General features: G+C 40.8%; 1 protein-coding gene across 50 annotated transcripts in view; it reads left to right on the top strand.

Annotated features, from left to right (window-relative positions):
- ZBTB20 (zinc finger and BTB domain containing 20) overlaps positions 1–17,907 on the top strand; it is an 863,472-nt gene that overhangs the window by 718,521 nt on the left and 127,044 nt on the right. For 31 of the 50 annotated variants that reach the window (XM_060418084.1, XM_060417983.1, XM_060417962.1 and 28 more), the window contains one exon: positions 1–17,907. This exon is cut by the window's left edge and continues 49,970 nt beyond it. The exons of the other annotated variants lie outside the window; for them this stretch is intronic. The gene's annotated coding sequence lies outside the window, so the exon portion shown is untranslated. 50 annotated transcript variants of the gene reach the window in all.

Genomic DNA, 17,907 nt, shown 5'->3' with positions numbered 1-17,907 from the left:
GCCAAGCGCTTCCCCAGTCAGATCAGCTGTTTTTGTACTTTTTTTTTTTCTCTCTCCTGAATTTTGTTTGTGACTTTTTTGGCTTGCTGAAGCATATCCCCATAATCTTACGAAGCCACAGCAAATTCCCAATGCCACAACAACACTGTGCAACTGGGGAGAGCCCAGAAGAGCTGGTCCTGGGTGGCTGCAGACTTCCCCAGCAATGATGCAAGGCAAGAGGAATAAGTAGGCTACTCTTCTCTTTCCTTCTTACCTGGGCTGCCAATGGGTCAGGTAGAGTGAATTTTTTCTGTTGCTTTCCCGTCAGCTATCTGGGGCTTTTCTTTCTATTACCAATGGTTTTCTACCTTTTCCCAAGTATGATTTATACAGCAGAGCATCCCATTTTTCTTTTATGTTGAAACATGGAAAGCTTTGGAGATTGGGGAGGGCGAAGGAAAGAGGCTCGGGGTACCTGGAAAGTATTCAAAATGGTATCAGACTCAAAGCTGTTTGGGGGGTCTGTAACTTTTCAGTTCTCCTCAGAGTCTTTAAGAGGTTGAAAGTAGTGAATGGGATAACTATAGGGTACAAACTGTGATCTAACTGATTCAGTAGATGGAGCTCTTCCCCCTAAGTCTGTATTTAAATTAACGTCCCACTCTGGTGTGTGTGGCTTTCTGTTTCAAGGTGTGTCATGCTACACACGGAAAATCAAGGGCTTAGATTGCCAGAGAAGAGATTTTGTGACTCTTCAAAAAAGAGTAAGCATTTCGCTCTGAAACACGAAACGGCGCAGGGGAGAAGTAAGGATGGGGTGGGAAATGAAGGTTATATATCTTAATTTCTCCCTATGTTTGTTGATGTTCTTAAGTGTGAAGTTAAATCATAACAGTTTTTTAAAAAGTGATTGTTACTGTAAACGTAGGAAAGTGTATTGTAACATATAAGATTTGGACTGTGTTGGTTACAAATCTTCCAGGCTATATAAACTGTGCAGATCTCCTCTGATCTGATTCTGCAAAGGAATCTTAATACTGTAATGCAGTTGTTTCATCCAATTAGTCTAGGGAACCTGGCTGAAATGTGACAAATTCTGAATTGTGACAATGCAGAGGAGGGCAAAGCAGCGGTGTTAGGACGGTTCCTTTATGGAAGCCAAAATATTTTCAGCGATAACTGAAAATAGATCTTCAGTGTATCTGCTTTAATATGGAAAGAACTACTTGTTTATTTCTGTTTAAATTAATTGAAATGAATAATGGCATAAAATTTGCATTGGTGTTATATTATTCTCAGTAACAATAGGATAAGTTTGATCATGTCCTTCCCTGGTACCGGATGGGAAGATATATGTATTCTGTATGTAGTAAATGATCTTTCTTAGTGGAATGTCTTCTCCCAGATTGGAGATATTACTGAATATCTCTTGTAAATCTTGATAAGATCATTTGGCCAAAGTAGAACTGGGCTTGGCTTTAGTACCAAAAGAAATAGCATTTTTAAGGGACTTGGATTTCCTTTGCATACCACGTGTCTGAGTCCAGTACAGTCCAGGAAAATAGAGAGGATGAGACGAAATTATTCCTAAGCAGCCGACGTAGGCCAAACACTGAAACAGTGCCAACCTGGACCAATCAGGCCAGCTTCTCAGAAGATACATGCTTTTGTCAAACACTTACATGAAGAGAAAGAGGGGGAAGCCCTTGAAATTGCATTCATATGAATGATTCTTCCCTAATTTCAATAAAGTCCATAGCAATAGATGCAAATTTTTATTACTTTTTTTTTCTTGAAAAGTAGAAAATGTTAGTTTTCTTGTCCAGCTAAGGATCTCTGAATGCTGTACTCTGACATCTTTTGAACAAAACTATCCTTCTGAATTTAAGCAAGTGAAAAACTTCTCACAGAGAGCAAAGAGTAAAATTGATGGAAACTCAAAATCAATTCCAAACCCATTTCTGGCATGATGAGAATAACATTTGTGCTGTGTTTAAAGCAGTTTAAAACAAGAAAATGATAAAATGATCAATATACTTAAAGCCAAAAATAACCAGGAGAAAACGATCTGTAATCCATTCCTAGACCTGAAACTCTATACTTTTGATTGAACATGAAAATAAACAAATGTATCTTTTATAAGGTGGCATTTGTAAGCCTTATAATATAGAGAAATGATGAGATACCATGTTTTCAACTCTACTTAAGCTATGTTTTCAGAGTTTAGCCAAAAAAATTTTTCTAGACTCAAACTATTGTAGATTTATCTATTTGTACACACCCTGACCATAGAAGGAGCTAAAGTTGAGGGATATATAGAAGGCCGCAGTGGTCTGCATTGCCACTTCACAGTCTATGTATATTCTTTATCTTGAAAAAAATGAGGTTAAAGCTACAGCAAAAAATATTTTAGGCTATATCTGAGAGTCAGTGAATTAGTCACTGTGGACAGACTGAATTCTCTTCAAAAATACCTTGACTCCTAATTAATTTATTAAATTCAACACACACCTAAATATAAAGCATGTTTATTTTATCCTTATTGCTTTACTATATTGGAAGACTAATTTGACATCAATATATTTTGAACCTATGGATTCTAGGTCAGTGAAATGCCACTTTCCAGTTTCTAAAAACCTCTCTAGACTTAAGGTTTTGCCCCAAAGAATGATTTTCTACCAGTCTTTCCAGAGGCATTTGACTGGCTAGTTATTTATTGATCAGATAAAATGAAATTGTCCTTCTGGATGAAGAAATCCTGGCTGAAAAATTAAAATGACAACAAATCACATAAGCACATTTAATTCCGTTGACCTAAGGTGCAGTAGGAATGATGATAATTCTAATGAGCACTGTGACGAATGTAACTACAAAGAAGCATGCTTGATTACATCAGGAAGAGTGACCTCAGTGGCCAAGGTCAGAAGGGTGAGATACAGAAGTCATGACAGAGTGGGAGCTAATGATGAAAGTTATTGGAGATGCTTAAAGCTTATATCTGGCTGTGGAATTAACAGATACCAAAAAAAAAAAAAGAGTTAATTTTAAAAGTAGATAGAAAGGCAATACTTCTTCATTCTAGAATCAGAATTTGCTTTTGCAGAGAATTTTAACAACCTCCTAAGCTTTGGCTGTGGCTGTCCAGTGTGATAATAGTTGTAAAGAGCTGTTATGTACATTTGCTTAAAGATTCATGTAAGTGTAATTGTTATAGCAACTTATGCTATTGTTTGAAGTTGAAAAGCTCCGCTTTGAGTGTCGACAAAGCAAGTGTCAGCATCATAGAATCATAATCATGGCATCTTAGAGTTTGAAGGAGCCTTAGATATCTCAATAAGGATGAGTGAATTATCAAACTCTACAGAAAAGAACTCTGAATATCTGGTGCAAGACCACGCAGAATTTTTTTAAATATGTATTTCATATATTATGACTTACATTTCAAAAACGCTATTTAAAATAAAAGCTTAAAAAGCAGAGAAACTGTATCTCCATAAATTCATCTTGACTAGTGGTGCTATACATTGGATTCTGTAAACCAGTGGTTCTACAGTGAAGAATGGCAAATTTTTGGAAAAGCACAAGATTTTATTTTCACCAGAGGGGCAGGCTGTTCAACAGAAGAAGAAATGCTCTTTGAGCTTATACCATGCTAATAAGAAAATGTAAACAGAGAAATGATAAAACTTTCTCAAGATGAGGAAGGCAAATTGTACTACAATTCAAGTTTTCTAGCTACTACTCTATATCATAAGCCTGACCCCCTAAAACAAATTTCTAAAAAAAAAAAAAATTCCAGAAGTAATTGAAGAAGAAAGCAGGGTAACCAAGACTTTAGGGTTCCTATTTTGATACCAATAACCCTACTATATATTGGGCAAGGGTCAAATATGTGTGATAAGGATACAGCATTCTGGGAAATGAAAGAAAGTGTACCCACCCTGGGACTCCCTGGACACCTTCTGCTCCTAACATTGCTCCCCCTACATAATCCTCATATCCCCTCCAAGGTAAGCTTGTATCTTGTTTCTCTTCTTCCATCTATTCCCACCAATGGAAAAAAAAAAAAGAAAAAAATTTTTTTTGAGAAATTGTAGTCAGAAAATACTTTAGGAAGAAGTCCTTCTTTTTAGAAATCTTCCTATACAGATCAATGTATCTTACCATGTTATCAAAATATGACTTCTAATCAGAAAGTGCTTGTCTCCTAAGCACACTCTACATTCCCACACCCCTGTTCCTTTTCCCCTGGTGGTCCCAAGCAGAAGCAATTCTGCCGTCTTTATTTCTACAGTACTCTGTCCTTTAATGGCTTCTGTCATGTCGTATAGATTAGCCATTTGTGTGTTTATTTATAATGTAAGGAACAGGTCTGTGTAATTTGGGGTAATGCCCTTAATTTCGCTGGGCCTCAGTTTCCACATCTGTAAAGGAGAAAAATGAACACTACTAACAACCTTGCTGGGAAATGGTAAGAATTCCTGAAATGGAGTATATAGAAGGCTTAGCCCCATGACTAGAGAGTAGTCATCACTCAATATCATTGTCGTTGTTACTGCTACTATTGTTAAGATTCCCTTTCCCTTCAAGCAACAATCACAATTACTGTTACATAATAGAAACTGAGTAAAAATGTATCCAATCTTTTATACAAGTCCATAGGTCCCATTACTTCCTTACAAAAATCTTTCCATTTTTTTCCTGGAAGTTTAGAATAGTCAGCCCTGGCTGACCTGTGGATACCATAAAAGACAGCAGTATTGCTCACTCTAAACTGTCAGTTCTGCCTTCCCTTTCAGGTTCCCCACAGACCCCCCAACCGTGCAGGACTGCTCTTTGAAGCATCTCCAGAAGAGTCAGCTTATAGTTCTGGTTCATGTGATTAATGAGCTGGTTATACCTCTGTCTGCAGCCTGAACTAGAAACTTTCACTTTGGAGAGCAGGTCAAGATATCGAATTTAATTTTAGTTGCATCTGTTATAAGCCAATTGTGTATTCATTGCATTTATAGATTCCCTCTCCAGCCATATATTTTCATGGCTGTTGAGAGCACCTGAATCTGTGTTGAATGTCGTTAGATTTTACTTTGGGGACCAGAAAATGATACAGTGAGACATTTTTGATAGCTAGCTGTCATCTTTGGCATTTTTCTCTTTTAGTGTCTAATTTGGTATGTTTGAAGAAGGGGGCAAGTATAGAATTTTTTGTCTTAAGTTGAATATGGTCTGATAATTCTGTGTCAATGAAATCTAGGGTCAATGCGGTTCATCTTCACATTTCTGTTTTCTGGGCGTACAACTCCATTCTGTGGAAATGAGAGACTTCTAAAAATGGGAAATGAAAAATAACTTGGGGCATGTCGGGATAGAGATATAGCATAAATGTATAGAGTCAGCTGTAAGCAGGATGGCCTACCAGGTGGACTTGGAATGTGTATGGACCTGACTGGTTCTTTGGGGTTACAGTAAATAGTGAGAAAATTTAAAGGGGCAGGTCACATGACCATAGTCAAGGAGATCCTGACGGCAGGGTGTGTTCAAATCAGGAAGAATGCTGCATCTTTATCAGCCAGAAGTTCCATTTATTTGAGAGCGAGTTGGTATTTGTGAGGGGAACAAGGTCACATTTAGTAGAACTGGTAATTCAATAAAGGGTTCTGACTTTCCCAGAGTAACAGTGTTGGCATCAAGAGAAGAAAGTTTTGCAGATTTCTCTGTGTGCACTTGCTGTTACTGGTGTTCCTGGTGGGTGGCTGAATCATCCTGATGGCATTCAACAGGAACCAGCTGCTGAGAATATTAAAATGCAAGCATTTATTCCTCTAGAGAGACAGTAGCATCTGCAAAGTTTTCCTATCTTGATAGTACAGATAATCCCAGGGAGCATTCTCTAGTAGTTTTAACTCTCTATTCATTTATACATTTTCATTTTATCATTATTGTCAGTATCTCAAATTCCAACAGGAGAGAAGAATGCCTGAATCCACACCAGGTTGTAGAGACAGATAGAAAGCACTTGGCCAAGGACGTGGGATTGCCTCTTGGGCTTTACCTTGAGTTGTGATTCTCAAGAGAAGAAATTAGCATTTTTCTCCCTAGACTCATCTTCACAGCAAAGGGCTACCATACTCTTAGTCTTCAGAGCTCCACCAGCAGGAAGGGACGGTCTTGGACTTCCCCACCCTCAATACAGACTTCATTGGAGCTTTCCTTTTTACTTGTTAAACTTGTGAATTTGTTCCTCTCCTCATGTGATTTGTTGTCTTGTTTTGTTGAGCTAGCAACAACAGTTGGGGGGAAAGGGCAGTGCAGAAAGAAAGTTTGGACTCGGTAATCAACAAGGTCTTTTCCATCTCTAATATTTATGAATAATGTATTGAACTGATGGAAAAAAATGTTGAATATGTTCATTATGACTTATATTCACCAGTGTGTTGCCTAGAATGTAAAAGAGCAAAGCAGTTGCAGCATAACTAGTTCCTTACAATAAACGTGCTGGTACGACAGAGCTCTGTAGCCTTTCCTATTCCTCTGTGTGTCGTCCCCAGACGCATGCTCTACATGACTGAGTGCCAACTGCAGACTGGATACAGGATGGGATGACAGCCAGCCCAGGTTCTGTAGGGAACCGGGACGGTCCTTGTGGAGTCTGGGTCCTAAACAGCAGCAGCTTGCTGGAAGGTCTTGACTGAGCAGTCTCCATTAAGAGAAATCACTGAAGCCAGTTTCACATCTCAGACGCCACTCGGGTGCTGTTACACTGCTGGGCTTGCAGTTCTTATCATCAGAAAAGAAACATCATTTTGTCCCTTCATTAAAAAAACAATTGGTATGGGTAACAAGTTTCTTGGCAATATTGCATTCTATTATAAAGGACTAAGAGTGATAGATATTTCAGAGCTAAGTAACTCCTCACACTTACCTTCAAATTTTATTTTATATCATTCTCTATCAGTTTTCTTTCACAATTGTGTTTTGTTTAGGACTTAGTAAAACTAAATTGTATTTCCCAAGGATTTTGTGAGATAACATTGTGAAACATTAACCAGAAGCATGAAAAGAGGCAAGAAGTTGAGGATATTTTTTATTCACATAAATAATTAGCAAAATAGATGATAAAGAATTAAAGTGATAGCAAAACAGTCTTTCCTTGGCCAAATAACAGTCAGACCAATATTTTAAGTCAAATATAGCACCATGAGCATTATGCAAATATGTACCAAAATAGAGAAGGACTACCTGAGGTCAAGAACTTAGAGCATATAGCTCTAGTGTAGAAGAGAGGACAGCTCCAAGTTGCAGCACTTCAGAGAAAGGTGCAGCAGAGAGGTTTGGCCCATGTCTGAAGACCCAGGAGGACAGCAGAGAATTGACAAGTGTGTTCTGCCTCAGAGAAGCCTGTGCTTCTTCTTAAGTCAACTCAGAACCAGTAGACTAGCTCTTATGAATGGTGAGTCCAAAACCTCACTTGTACCCATATCAACTGACATTAACTCAAACCCACTGTTTCAGCATTATTTATCATTATTACCTTTCAGAGATGATTTTTTTTTCTTATGCTTTCTGAAGAGCTAAAATCCATCTGAACTCATGAAGAGCAAACATAAACTTACAGCAGCCACATTTACCAATAGTTTATAATGATCTCAGAGGGGAGGAAGAAAGAGGCAGAAAGACAGTACCAATGGAAAAGAAAGAAGTGTAAGATCTTTTTTCAGGAAAGTTGCCTTGCCAAACATTTAGATCAAGTTGCTCAAAAGCAATAATGGCTACACAATTCCAGAGTGGTAAAACCTGAGGACAGATGTGACAGGTTTTGTTGGTTTTTTTTTTTTTTCATCTCCACCCTTCCTTATAGGACAAATCACTTAACCTGTCTATGTAATAGTGTATTTGTCAAATAAATAGAAAACCATCTATCCTCATCTCCTTCACAGCGGTATTGCTAAGGCTGATTGTGCACACATATATAAATGTATATATTATAGCTATCTATTTCCAGCAGGGGAGAATGATTTCAAAGTAAATGGATCAGGATTTTATATATGCATCTGTGGTGAAGGTCAATCACTATATTTTTTTAAGATCTCGTCTGCTAATTACCAATTGTTAAAAATGTTAGTGGCTCCATTTTGTCCGACTCCTTGCAACCCATGGACTATAGCCCTCCAGGCTCCTCTGTCCATGGAATTCTCCAGGCAAGAATACTGGAGCAGGTCACCATTCCCTTCTCCAGGGAATCTTCCCGGACCAGAGGTCAAACCCAGGTCTCCTGCACTGCAGGCAGATTCTTTACTGAGTGAGTCACGAGGGAAGCCCTACCAATTGTTACAACACTTCAAAATGATGACCAAGCCTATATCATCTCTGTGGAATGGAAGGTATTTTGAAAACTAAGTGTAACTAGACAGAGTCAAATGCATTTCCATCTACTTACAGACCCTAGTGGCCTTACTCAAGGCAGTACAAACCTGTTAAGCAAAAGAAAAGATACCTTTTTTAAGAAAAGTCCTAAATCGAGGTCTAGTATCAAAGTATAATTCTGGCTGTAAGACATGAACTAGTTCTCTATATTAGACACGTTTTTGAGAAAATGGAACAGGGATATATAGTTAGGGGAGGGTCAGCGTCAGCCCACACAAACATCCCAGGCATCTGCCCGGGCTCTTGGTCTGTCCCTGTGAGAATCAGGCTCAGTATATATAAAGCCCCTAAGGCCATTGGGAAAGAGGCCACATTCATCTATTCGGTACTGCTGTTATTCTTTTGATGTTCATCTTGGCTATTTAATCTCTGCTTTCTATATACAGACCTCAGTGGAATGATAATGACGTGAGGAGGGCAGGTGAAGATAAATAAATGTGATTTTTTAGACATGACCATTACCCTCTAATAGCTTTTCTCTGGCCCATTCCAAGCATCCAGGAAAGAGAAACTTAGCTTCCACGGAGAGTGAAGTCATAGCTCCAACTTAGCATAATGAGACAGACAGACAGAAAGAGAGAACAAGTACACAGCTAGTGAACCCAGCAAGTTTCTACTGGGCTAAGACCAGGTTCTCCTGTTTCCTCTATTTTTTCCTAACTGAAAAGACTTATTGTGGTAATTCACCTGTTTTCTGAGCCTGTATGCACATGCCCAAGACCTGCTCAAGGTAAGGCCAGAAAGAAATCAGGGGTCGGACTTATATCCAGGGAACTCAACTTCTTTTTCATTATTTTTGCTTGTTTTTCATTTTTCCAGGGCGATTCGTGTTTTTACGTCTCAGTTCCCAGTTGCTGATATCCTGGGCATCCTTAGGTTGTAACAGAAGTGGGGATTAGTGGCTGTAACAAATGGAGCAGAAGCCAGCACAACTGCAATCTATCAAACATGTTGGCAGATAATTCTGATCCTCCCTGCAGAATTCAGTTGCGTCCGCACCCTAAGAAGACAGGGTGAACTGAGAGTTTTGAGAGTGGGGCTGCATCTTCCTTACTTTAGTCCTTGGTGACAGTGGGGCTAGAATGCCTTGGTGAAAACAATACAGCTCAAATTAAGACCACCTTCCTGTCTGTACAACCTGTGCAGTCACACCGAGCCCTGCACTCAGAAGGGCCCTCGGTGTGGTTTAATGCGCTGCTATTGTTATAGTCTTGAAATTCTTAATGATTTTTAATAAGGGATCCTGCATTTTCATGTTACCTTGTGCCCCACAGATTATATAGCCGATCCTACCTGGAATTTATCTTTTCCTAGCATGCCAACTGAAGGTATCAGTCACATATCCTCTTCTACTGAAAGTGAACCCCTTTCTCAATTTCTCAAAAGCTAATTCCTGCATTCAGCTCTGAAGATTTCTATCTGTACATTATGTTTCAGAAGAACCCATCTTACCTTCTTTCCTGCAAACACCGCAAGCTGGTTATCATCCAGATGGTCTTTTGTTTGTAATCAGAAATGTTGTAGTGGTCTCAGCCAAATATTATTTTTGCTAGAGATTGATACTTGGGAGAAATAGTTGTGGTAATGAAGTATTTGCCTGTTATTGAATAGTTAAAGTAGACTTCAACGATTCAATGGAGATTTTAAACAGGACATGTAGCATAGACTAGGAGTTTCCATCCATTGTGTGATCAAACACATCCATGGAAGCTAAAAACAATTCGATCTCCCAGCTCTAGCCTTGCCTTCAGGCTCTCTTAAGTTCCTACCATGGCTACTGCTGTGTATTCCACATCTTTCTCATGACCCCTTCTGCTCTCAGCTCCTATCAATCTTTCCTTCCTTCTTACCCAGACTGGCCTTCAGTTCAGTTCAGTTCAGTCGCTCAGTCGTGTCCGACTCTTTGCGACCCCATGAATCGCAGCACACCAGGCCTCCCTGTCCATCACCAACTCCCGGAGTTCACTCAGACTCGCGTCCATCGAGTCAGTGATGCCATCCAGCCATCTCATCCTCTGTCGTCCCCTTCTCCTCCTGCCCCCAATCCCTCCCAGCATCAGGGTCTTTTCCAATGAGTCAACTCTTCTCATGAGGTGGCCAAAGTACTGGAGTTTCAGCTTCAGCATCATTCTTTCCAAAGAAATCCCAGGGCTGATCTCCTTCAGAATGGACTGGTTGGATCTCCTTGCATTAGGAGGAGGGAATTCCTCTCTTTAATCTACATACAACATCTAATGAGAATGATTCTGTTGAGTTTGGTGCTCTCACACCCCTGCCACCACCTTGATGAATGTGAATGACAGGGATGTAAGGTCATGACCAGATCCCATACAAGAGTCTCCATGTGTCTTTAGTGAAGGTTAGTAGGACTAGGTCTGAACCAGAAGAATCCAAAGCTCCTGACTCCCAGCCAGATATACCCTTGATGGTTCAGGGCATCCTCAGTATTCCTGAAAGATATATTCTAGATGACTGGTTTGTAAACCAGTTTCTAAGCACCCATCATCAGGTGCATGTGCATGCTAAGTCCCCTCAGTCAGGTCCGACTCTTTGTGAGCCATGGACTGCAGCCCACCAGGCTCCTCTGTCCATGGGATTCTCCAGGCAAGAATACTGGAGTGGGCTGCCGTGCTTTCCTCCAGGGGATCTTGCCAACCCCAGAATCGAACGTGTGTCTCTTCTGTCTCCTGCACTGGCGGGCAGATTCCTTACAACTAGTGCCACCTGGGAAGACCCGTTACCAGGGGGAGGAGGAAATATGCCAGAGGAACTAGGAGCGGGGAGAAGGAGCCTGACTGGCCACTTTAAGCTAGTTAGCCTCCCTGAACCTGTAAAACACTTCCTAACACTAACCGTGTCTGCTGGACCGCCGGAGACAACCCAGAGAGAGGCTTACCTGACACAAAGCCTCACTCACATCAGAAACCGAGCCCTTTCTACCCTTCCTGCCTCCTCTCCTGGCGTGCTCTCTTCCACACCTCTGCTCTCCCTCCCTCATGAAAGGAAGGCAGGCAGAAGGAATCTGGTGGAGAAGTGGCAGACTGTGCAGTCTCTGTAAATCTAAATTACAGGCGATTAGAATAACCTCGATTTGCCTGAACCAGGTAGGCTGAAGTTTGCAAGTTTTCAAATCAGCTGACCTCCTGTCTAGTGACAACACAGCTGTGGCACAGAGGAAAGCTGAAAACCACGACTCACAGACCATAGGGTCTCTCAAGAGATTTTTCAGTGGTTCACTAGCTCTGGACTGGGCCCTGAGCAGAAAATGCTCAACAGATTGAGTACTTTTCGCTCATGGCCACCCCCTTTTTCCTCTCCTCTGCCTTGGAGACCCAGGGTCCTTGTGTTTATCTGATTTTTTTCCTTCAACCTCCCTGTTCCAGAATTATCCCTCTCCCCGCAACCCCCGCCCCCAGCTCCAATTCGAAACTACTTTACACTGAGGTAACTCTCTGGGGATTGAAGCCATCAAAGCACCCAGGCATGAGGGGTTCAGCCACCCTAAGATACATTAGCCTCACAGAAGATGTGCTGGAAATTGAACTGTACCTCATTAACAAGGGGGCTTGTGCTCCTGGCCCCGGAAGGTGGCCTCTCTTTGGAGCCAGACTATCTGCCTAGAATCAGTTGTGCCCTGATACAGCTGTGCCCACCCCTCCGCCTCTTTATCTTTGGTCACATATGTGATACGAACTCAGAGAAGCCAACTTTCTTCCTGGGAGAGAAGAAGGGGTGAAAAAATGTAGGTTTACATAGTGAATAATCAAACCTGGGATGACTGCAGAGGGTCTCTGTCACAAAAACATGCTGTGATGTCATTTCTTTATATAAAAGTAAGTTTCTACCTCAGAGAGTCAAGGCTCTAACAGGTATAGTTATGAACGTAGTGTGCATAAGTTTAAAACCCCACTGCTTTGAGATTGGTCAAGGCTCTTATCTCCTGTGAACTCTGAGCATTTTGCAAATTTGAATAATCAGTCATCTTGAGTTTTCCTCTTTTGCATAGGAGGGTATGAAGGCTCATATGGGACATGGCTTTTTTTTTTTTTTCTGGGTCAACTAAGCGGCAGAGCTGAGTTTGGGGCCCCTGGCCCCTGGGGAAGTTTAGCTTTTCTATCTGAGAACTGGGGGAACTCCTGAGACCTCCTCTATCCACGGCTGCCAGCTTCTCCATCTTCTAGCATTTCTCTTGACTAGTTGTTGTTCCTGTGATGTTAGAGAAAATGTTAGCAGGAGAATCAAAGGGAGGAGATGGAACATTAGGGGAACATTAGCAACTATTGAAAAGACATTTTGACCTATTTCTGTAGTTATCAATTTAATAGTATTTGTTGCCAGGAAATGCACTGATGGCAGGTGGGAGGTTGGATTGCACTAGCAGCCTGCTCTCAGGGGCCCTCCAGTTTCAGGAGGTGGTAATTCTAGTTAATAGAAGGGTGAACTTCAAACACATTTTAACCAAATCAAATTGTAGCGGGAAATATCATATTACTGATGTTCAAGCCGACTCACAGCTGGTAATATTAGTCAGTATATAGGCCCCAAATTCTGACTTTTCAGCATTTTCAGATATGTTTTTGGCAGTGAGAGAGTCCCCCAGGCACATTGTTATGTAGGAATAGGAGATTTTTAACTAACATAGAAGCTAGCCTAAATGAAAAATTCTTTATTCTTGTTAGACTTTTTATAAGATTGTCAAATATTCAAATAATATGTAACCAAGCCAAACTTCAGGTGGTTGATAGGAAATCTCCTAGAGCCAGGAGTTTTAATTTTTTTTTTTTTGTTTTGTTTTGGGTTTTTTCTATGACATGTTGGCAAATGATAAAAGCAATTCACTCTGCTAACCAGAGATGCTGGGCAGAGTTCCCCCAACACTGATTTCATGCCATGAAAAGCACAAGGCACAGAAAAGAGTTCAGCCACTCAGATTGGAATCCCAGCTTAGCCTCTGCTAGCTGTGTGACCAGAGGATGCTCACCTAACTTCTCTGAACCTTAGACTCCTCACTAAGAAAATGGGCAAAATATCAACCTCTTACAGTTAGCACGAGGATCAAATGAGATGACATACGTAGAGAAATCCACATAGGAAGAAAAACTGATGAGAATACACCAAGTGTTCAAAGATGATCGTTATAATCATCTACCCTTTTTGCCTCTGTGGTTTGCAGGGTTTTTTTCCCAATAAAATGCATGGCTTTTAATATGATAATAAAATGCAGCACTGCTATAGATACCCTGCAGACTGGTCTGGTCAGTCCTTTCTGAGTGAATAGCTATTGGCCACTTCACCTTAGCCCCAGTTAACCTAGACTTCCCTTCATCAGCCTTCTCTGGGTTCCTACAGTCAGACCACAAGACACATCTTAAGCAAATCAACTAGACCCCTTGATAACACAGACTCAAGGTAAATGAATAGAATCAAGACAGCAGATCACATGGCAGCTAGAACTTTCCATGGCCCTGCTTCACCTGTTCTCATCTTAAATTAGGGGAGATGTCAGGCATCTTTCTGTGGGACTGCCTCCTGCCCAGATTTCTTTTTTTTTCTAAACTTTATCCATGTGCCCAAGTCTCCGTTTTCACAGAGATTAATTCCAGTTTGGTTCGCCTACACTTTTGAAGCTCTAAAAGCTTTCCATTGTAGGCAGATTGTCTCAAATACTGTATTTGAGGATGGAAAAAGAAAACTCTGCCCAAATGTAAGCACCATTGAATCAAAGAAACAGTATTTTTTTTCAATTGCATTCTTTGAAGATCCAGACAACCTTGAATTTTTTACAAAAGGCACATCAGTAAAGCCATCCTTCCTCTTAAAAAGACACAGACAGAGAGAGAGAGACCAACTACAGAAAGCCACTATTCGTGATGTAAAGCGCTAGGGTGTCCAAGAGGAAAAAAATATTGAAAAAGAAGGTGATTCTATAGATAGAACCCAGACCTAGAAGTCAGGATACTCAAATTCTGTTTCCTGCTGAATGGTAACCTGCCTTCTTGTGTGATCCCAACATAGCTGCCACACCCCAACTCCATTATCATTGTTTCTAGGGAGCATGGATTCTGACTCACCCACCTAAGGTGCGGTGAAGAATTTCATTTGCTGCTGTTCTGAAAAACATTATGATTTCTGTACCAGTGGCATTCTGCATGGGCAAAGTGTTTTCCTCACTTCCAAGGAAGAGCCCTGAATTGTACCTCCCATTACTCTGATGTGGATAAAAGACAGAATTTTTCATAATTCTATGGGGAAAAAATATGATGTTTTTGTAATGCCAACTTTGAACAGTGAATTAATAATCACCTGAATATCTAGGGCTAATGCAGAACCTGGCCTAACATCCGTATTGATTCCTCTTTCAGCCATGTAAGTTCTTGGTCAGCATTGATTACAGGACAACTCAGTGTGAGAGGTGCTTTGATAGAGGGTGCATATCCCTCCCTTCATAGATAGCTAAACCCCTCTGTGTACTGATGGCTGGTGCCTTAAAGTTTGGTTCCAATCCCTTCCTTTTTGTGCTCTGAGCAACTTTAGTAAATCTATGAAAGGGCTGTTCCATAGCCAAGAGGTCTTGCTTCTTCTCAACTGTTAAAGCACTTATTTATATGTCTTATTTGGCACTGATTACATACTATCCTATACCAGAGTATGTTTATGTGTGTCTCATTCCTCCTATCACTGCACAGTAAGCTCATAAATACAGAGATTGTATTTATACACAATTTGTATCTCCTTCAACACCTAGAATGTACCACCAGAAATAAAAGGTACATAGTGAATAATATAATTTTAATGAATGAAATTAACAGTAGCATATAAGTATTTGGCAACAAACTAGCATTTCTAAACTCCATAAATGCCAACCCAGAAGGCAGCTTACAGAGTTTATCATTCAGTTATATCTGTAAAGCTCTAGGATTTTCCCCCAACTTAGTATTTATAGGTTTCATTTTTCCCTCCTCTTCACTAACATCATTTTCACATAGTAGGTTTTTAATAAATGATTCTTGATTTATCAATTAAAATCATAGAATAAAGCAATAATTTCCCATTTCTTTACATTGAAATACTTATTTTGATCCCCATCTACACCTGTATTTCAGACCTTGTCAACACTTGCAACACAGGTATCTTGAGACTTCATTCCATACAGTACCTGGCCAAGGCTTAAAAAATGGTCATGAGTTTTAATTTGGTTTCTTTATCAGGCCTCTTACAGGGCAGAAGAAAAATCTTTTTTTTTTTTTTCTGTCTCCTCCTCTTCCTCATAGGAATGTTAAATAGTTGAATGAGACCTAGTCTCTATAAAAGCATTTTAATTTCTGGAACAAATGTAATATCAGATTCATAATGTCAGATTGAGGGAGCTTTGGCACCCCGGCACACCAAATGATTGTGAACATCATGTGTGTTGAGCTCCTGCATGGACCTGAGGCGAGAAGGGTTTATTATGCTAAGCTTTTACATTAGGTGCATGTGACCTATTAGATGCATTCACTGCGTCCTCTGCCCAAATGAGACAGCCGATTCCTTAGAGCCTGTCCGGCCATGCAAAAGCATCACCATTACTCTCCAACCTGATTTGATCCTCCACCTCAGCCACACAAAATGATCTGAAACCAGTCACTTCCATGCTAGGTCGCAGATTTCCAAATTAGATACATTATTCCAGTTTTGCCTCCGTTCGTTCTTTCTCAGCGAGTCTGTCTCACAGAAAGCCAGGGGAGCCGTCCCAGGCTAGACGTTCTGTTGAGTCATGTTTACTGTCCCCCCGCAGAAAGGTTCCAAAAGCAAATGCAAGAGGTTGCCGAATGCAGGGACATGTGGCGTGCATGCTACTGAAGTGAGAGGCATAGCACACACCTGCTTTTTGGCTGTGGCAGGCCATCTCGACTGTGCCATGCCACAAGTTAGCATTTTGGATGAGCAATTGCCATTCTGTTGTTTTCTTCTCAACACATGGTGTTCAAAAACAGTTAAAAGAAAACTGTACCCATTTGCTCATCCCAGAAATCTAAAATTTCAAAGAAGCATGCCAAATTAATTTTCACATAATATTTTCCAAGCTTTTTCTTTGCACTGAGAACTGATATTTCACTTTTTGAACTCACAGTGTCCCAGCCTGAGGTAAATGGGTGCAGTTTCTCTTTAAATGGCATTAAACATATCAAAGCAGGATTATATCTGTCACTGTCTTTTTTTTTTTTTTTCTAATGGAATCAAAATCCTTCAGGGAGTGTCCCAAATCCACATTAATGTCTTTGAGTGCTAATGTTTCCACTGGGACTTTTACATTAGCAAAATACAAGTGTGTGGATCCCCCCCCCAACCCCGCCCCACACTGCTGTCTGTCGAGAGAGAGCCGACTACACCTCCGTTATTCTCCGTGGCCTTCACCTCACCCCCATCAAGGTGGTAGACGAGGATGCTTTCTTTTCCACCCTTCCCCTCCCCTGTGTGTAACGACACCCTAGAAAAGCTAATGTGAATGCAGGTTCCAGCATGAGAGAATCTTTGGAATCCCAACTGTGAATTTTATTCAAAAAAGACTAAGAGCAGTAGCCATCATTACCACCTATTGAGGGCCTATCATACCTTAAATTTCACCTTTGGTTCTGACAGTGGAAGAAGCAGACAAACCCCTGTGACTTCAGGACCATGCCATCAACACTTTTGCTGTTGATTTGGGGATATTGGTCATGTGTCCTTATTATGGACAATCCCTGTCTACCTCAGTGCCTCCTTTTATATTTCTTTCACAAAGTAATTAAAACGACATGCTATCAATCATGATTATCAAGTGGCGATGAGAGATTGCGGTCCATAAATAATAATTCAAATGAGTAATCCTGACATAGTAAATAATAAAAAGATTCTCACATCACATTTCCTCTTAGTTGCACCTCTTCCTTGCATTCGGATATACCCTGGGAAGTTACAGTATTTCGAGAATAAATTTGTTTACAATGTGCGGTGGGAGGGCTGGAAAGCTCTACAGTATTACTCTCCAGCCCCTGCCCAACGTCTTCCTTCTTTCAGCGCTGTCCTGGCCACAGAAAGCTTGAGTTCTGCAGCTGATGCTCTGCAAGAGCCTTCCCTGGAGAGCTAGGAGCTGAGAGCTTCTAAGCGGGCTCTTCGCATACTTTCACTTTCTGGAGCACTCTGGAGCTCGGCACTACTTCCTTAGCAACTCTTCCTATCCCTCCCTCTTTTCCTTCCCCACTTTTCTTGCCCCCTCTTTCTTTTTCTACCCCTCAAGCTTGAACTGGAGTGTGTGTGTGTGTGTGTGTGTGTGTGTGTGTGTGTGTGTGTGTGTATGTGTGTGTGTGTGTGTTTGTGAATGGTGGAGCGCAGGGGGGAGGAGAATCTCCTGATGCCCCAGCCTACCACTAGGAAAGAAACTCGGTGTTTTTATTTAAACAACCTCTCCCCACAGCTAAGCCTTCATATGTGGAAGAAAAACTCAAACCTTTTTCCCTTCCCACACTTGACGAAGACAAG

The sequence above is a fragment of the Ovis aries genome, chromosome 1 (genome assembly GCF_016772045.2).
Source record: "Ovis aries strain OAR_USU_Benz2616 breed Rambouillet chromosome 1, ARS-UI_Ramb_v3.0, whole genome shotgun sequence".
In the NCBI taxonomy this organism is placed as follows: Eukaryota; Metazoa; Chordata; class Mammalia; order Artiodactyla; family Bovidae; genus Ovis; species Ovis aries.
The sequence above is the reverse complement of the archived record's forward strand: the minus strand, read 5'-3'. Positions and strand labels throughout refer to the sequence as shown.